Source organism: Bactrocera latifrons, unplaced genomic scaffold, assembly GCF_001853355.1.
Source record: "Bactrocera latifrons isolate USDA-ARS-PBARC rearing strain unplaced genomic scaffold, ASM185335v1 scaffold_108, whole genome shotgun sequence".
Taxonomy (NCBI): domain Eukaryota; kingdom Metazoa; phylum Arthropoda; class Insecta; order Diptera; family Tephritidae; genus Bactrocera; species Bactrocera latifrons.
This window is the reverse complement of record NW_017534497.1, coordinates 624,136-629,766: the sequence shown is the minus strand read 5'-3', so window position 1 is coordinate 629,766 and position 5,631 is coordinate 624,136.

The window sequence follows — 5,631 nt, the reverse complement described above, 5'->3', positions numbered from 1 at the left end:
ATTACAAAATTATGTACATTCATTTTTTTTGCTATGAACAGTTTAATTTCACCATTTTTGGTATTTTTTTGGTATTTTTTTTTTATTTATAAACTTACATCGATTTCGGTGCCGAATCGTGATTTTCGTTTTTTTTTTTCAATTCACTTCCTTCTCTTTCCATTGTTTATCACGAAATCGTAATGAAAATGTTTATGAACACAACCACATTAATTGTATTTGGAGGTATAGTAAACACTGACATGTGCACACAAACAAAGCAAACGACGCTACCACTACACACTATTCGTATTCTTTTTTTTTTTAATTCACTCGTCCCATCAAATTCAACAAATAGTTCTATCCTCCGAATTAACTTAAATTAACTGATTCAATCAAGCAATTATCAGTGAAGGAAATACATCAACCCGATGTGACAATTGTAATCAACACACGACACGTGCACGTAAATGTTGAGCGATGCCCACTCTATACACACCACCGCATTTAACGCTCAGATTTAACGGTTGTGTCCCGTTCTCGGCTAGCCCCGTCGCAACCAATAATAATTTCATTATACTGTTAATTATTTCAATGAAAAAGAACGAACGTCTTTTTAAAGAAAAGCAAAAAATATATTTTTTGTAAAAAATATCTGATTGGTACGTAAAAACGAATACTTAGAATATTAGTGAACATATTAATTAATGAAAACCTAAAAACACAGCTATTATGTTCAATTAATTTTGTTTATAAAATTTACTTAATTTTAATTAGAATTTGTCACTGGGCTACTTTTTTTTCGTGCTCACCAACACAGTGACAGATCCTATCATGCCGACGRCTGATGTAGTCTTCAAATGTTGAATAACGTTGCTTAGGTGTTGTTGTGAGGTTATAGGAGAGACTGCTACTACTTGAACGTACATGTAASTAGATAAGTAAGCGGAAATATTATATATCGTTATTTCATTCCATGCCACTGTAAATTCTCGAAAATGTTGTAACATTGCAGTCATGTAGTCGTGCAGCTGTTAAAATAGGTCCGTTCGTAGGAACGTGTTTATTTTAATATTTGACAGATGTCATTTGCAGTCTGCCGCAAACATTGTATTCAACACATGACAATCTAAAGCACAGTCCTCCACATCAAGTGGTCGTAACACTACAAAATACAACGAACAAAATTTCACACGTTTGAATGTATTCACAATCGGTTCGCAWCAATAGAGTCGCGAACCCTTCAAAAATTTATTTTAGACTCATTAGAGTGCTCCTCTCCACGGAAATCTTTAGTAAAAGGCGAAAGATTTATTCGACAACTGAAGAGAAGCCAGAGTGACTACACAAACTCATACAYTTGCTATTAGTATACACGTACACATGAAGCGGTTGTGAAGTACAGCACAAAAATGATATTCAACGAAAGACGCCAACTGCCTGCTAGTTGTGCTATGAAACCTACCCAACAAATACACAGTAGGTAAGTGTAGATGTGTGTACTTAACACGTTGTTTTTGTTTGCTGAGTATTGSCAACGCATAGCGGAATGCCCGAAACAACAACTGTTCAACACTCGCAGCTGGCAGTGTACTGAATAAGCGATAGCGTAAGAGATAAAAGCATGGAAAATTAATATGTATTGTAAGCAATATTGTTGATTGACTGAAAAATTTGTAGCGTTTTAGGAAAAGAAATTTTTAGGAAAATTGCATTATACAGTGAGTCACACTCGACTCATCATAACGTTGAAATGTGCGGAATATACGAACAAATTTAGAAGGTTTGATTGTCATTGCTAACAGTTTCGACTGCTTAAAGCAAGCATTATGGCATCAAAAAACATGTACAGTCAAGGAACGTCAAATAATTATGAATAATCACGTCAAGGGTCTTTCAATTCGGCAAATTGCCGATATTGTCAATAAAAGCATTACAACAGTCTTCGATATTGTTCAAAAATACAAAAAAAAGGCAGATTTACTAATAAAAAAAAAAGAACAGTCCAATAGGACTGAAAAACCTCCACAAATTTGCGGCTGAACTACAAAAACAGTTCAAAGAAGTAAAACAAGTCAAAAAAATCAAAAGCAAAAGCAAAAGAATGTATTTGCAAAGTAAAATATTGAGAAATACATACATATGTACATATATTTCGTATTGGTCCTTGCTTGGTTTATATGTGCATGTATGTACATATATCAAGGTTATCTGTCAGATTTTTTAGTATTATTAATTTTTTTAAAGGTATTATTCATGGATGAATTAAACATCAATCTGTTTGATTCGGATGGTAGGCGTTTTGTATGGCGGAAGCCAGACAGAATACGACGGCAATGTCAAACAAAAAAAAAGTGTAAAACAAAGTGCTCTGTTACCATATGAGGCAATATGTTTGCAGGTGCTACGAAATATTGACATTTTAAATAAAAATTTACCAACTAGCAATCAAAACTTGGGAATTAGTGACATTTTTTCATTTCATCAGGATAATGGATCATTATCACAAATCTAGGATATCACGAAACTGGTTGATATACACACTGTATGTAATTGTCCAAAAGTTATTGAAATTCCACCTCAGTCGCCTGAGAATTTGATTGAACATTTATGGACAAATTTTAAATAAATCTGTACTCGAAGAATGGAAAGAATCGACCTAGAATATTGTAAAAACCAGGTGAAAAGCATAATGCTAACGGAAAAAATACCCATTACTAAACTACCGTTTCAGGTATTAATAAACATATTGTAATGTAAATATGTAGGTGCCCGGTTTGAGGACCTGGGGCCTTCGGCTTCCGGGCACACACATGCTGAGGATCATAATCCTTAACCAGTAGAATTCGCTTTCTGTACTATGGCAGAAAAGGAGGCTTATATAAAGGATTTGTCCAATATTTGTACATTASTATCAAAGTTAAAACTTGTATTTTTTGCTAATCGTGTATATTGGTTTTGCGATAAGAAAATACCATATTTCTGTAAAGGACGGGTGACAACAATTTTAAAAGATGATGGGTTACATGAATTAATAAATAATGCAACGGAACATAGTATGATCCAATGGCATACAAGGCCGACTTTACCAAAAACAAATTCATCGCGATAGAATGACAGCTAACTACTCAGAAAAACGATGCCAAGTTATTATAAGGGCTCGATGTAATAAGAGTTCGCGGAAATACCCAGCAGAAAAATTGAGAACCGGTCCAAAAAAAATACAGTTCTGTCTCAATCTATACGTATGTGGTTTAAAACCGGTTGCTTTAGAATGAAGCGAGAGACATTTTAATGTATCAAGCCTAATGTAAAATATCGATAAACGCCTGTCTTTAAAAACAGCGGTTCTAACCCATCTTTACGTTTCAATTTCAAAATTGCGTAGCAAAAAGKTATTCAATTCAAAAGTTCGTGATCTTAATATATACATATGTATGTAGATACAGATATACAGTAGTAAGTATAAATGGGCTACAAATTTTAATATACATACATATGTATTTACCCATAGCGTCCGCCCGAAATCAAATAATCAATAGGGCGAGGCAGAAGCTACAGTTGAAACAAACAAAATAGTAAAAAATTATTTGGAAATTCTGTGTCATTTGCTGCAAGTTGACGGTAAACAATTTTTAGTTTTATTAAAATAAAAATTCGGAAATCAATGTATAGTTTTGTTGGCAACTGTAGAGAATGTCCGCTTACTTGGAAATAGTAGCGTATGGATAATGGATGACAGTTCCTAACTAGTTCAGATAATTTCAATTAAATATACTATTAGGCGTTTTATATGAAAACTTAAAATCATTTATTCACAAAACTTAAAATTATTTAATAGAAATAACAAATAGCATCTCATTTTAATACTCTTGGCTAAGTAATATTAAATTTTTTCATTTTAAATGTAGAAAAATTTAAAAAAAATTAATTTCATTGCTGAAAACTAATAGTTCATATTTAGTTGGAAAACCTTTATTAGTTTCAGCAGCTTTTAGACGTTTGGGCATTGAATCAACCAACTTCCCATACCATGACTGAACCTCCGCCAAGCTTGACTGTCGGTCTCAAATTTTTAGGATCCATTGCAGTGCTGGGTTTTCTCCACACATTTACTTTTACATCGGACATAAAAATGTTAAACTTAGACTCATCCGTGAATATAACATCATTCCAGAAGTAAGCAGGCTGCTTAAGATATGTCCTCAAGACGAATCTTTCGATTATGTTTCTTAATTAAAGGCTTGTTGCGAGCCACTCTGCCGTGGAAATCATTTTTTCCACGAACAGTTGAATCGATTACCTCCTTTTTTAAGTAAAATTTAAGATGTGTGGCAATTTTAGGAGCGGAAATGGTTGGGTTCTCCTAACTTTCCTTATGATCCATCGTTCGTCAGTCGCAGTCAGCTTCTTCTTGTTGGATTTTTTTTTATCTTATTTGTCACCCGATTTTTATTTTTATATCTTGCAATAATATACTAAATAGTACTTCGACTCCGATTTATTATTTTGTCTATTTCTAAATACGATTTACCGTTTTTCTAATGATAAATTGTCAGTTCGCGCATATCAATCTCCTTCATTTTACAAAAATTTTATATATTTTATGACAAATTACTGCAATGAACACTTTAATACAAAATATAAACCGACTAAAATCAGTACGTTCCACTTTCTCTTTCGATTTTCAGTGACGCCCTCTTTCACAAATTTTGGGCAATAATGCTGCTTTGACATAAAAACGGGAAAAGTTTAAGAAATAATTCCCATTGCTCTTAACTCTATTACAAATTATAACAAAGATGAAAGGAAATAATCTTTGATTCGAAAGAGAGCTGTCAAAACTCGCATTTTTTATAACATTTGCCAAAGACGGCATTGCTGAAAAATATTAGGTTGGGCACCTTTAGGATATTTAGCAAATTTCCACACTACCATTGAGGTATGCAAATAGCACGTTAACCATATTATTTTTGGGTGCTCGGTTTCCCAATAATACAGAATTTCAACAACGCACTAATTTTGCCAGCTCGTTTTAACGCCATTCTTCTGGCATCCCTCCTTTTTCTCTCACAGCTGATTGACGGGACCCTGTCGTGTTTTGTTGCCAGTTCAGAAAAAGGATCAGGGTCCGCTACTCACAAGTGGCGTGGCGTCGTCACATCGCCTATCACTATAAAACAATGTTACAACATTTTCGAAAATTTACAGCATGGAATGAAATGACGATATATAATATTTCCGCTTACTTATCTGCTTATATGTACGTTCAAGTAGTAGCAGTCTTCTCCTATAACCTCACAACACCTAAACAACGTTATTCAACTTTTGAAGACTACATCAGTGGTCGGCATGATAGGATCTGTCACTGTGTTGGTGAGCACGAAAAAAAAGTAGCCCAGTGACAAATTCTAATTAAAATTGAGCAAATTTTATAAGCAAAATTAATTGAACATGATAGCTGTGTTTGTAGGTTTTCATTAATTAATATGTTCACTATATTCTAAGTATTCGTTTTTACGCACCAATCAGATATTTTTTGCAAAAAAATATATTTTTCTTTTCTTTAAAAAGACGTTCGTTCTTTTTCATCGAAATAATTAACAGTATAATGAAATTATTATTTTTTTTTTATTTTTATTATCTTTAAAA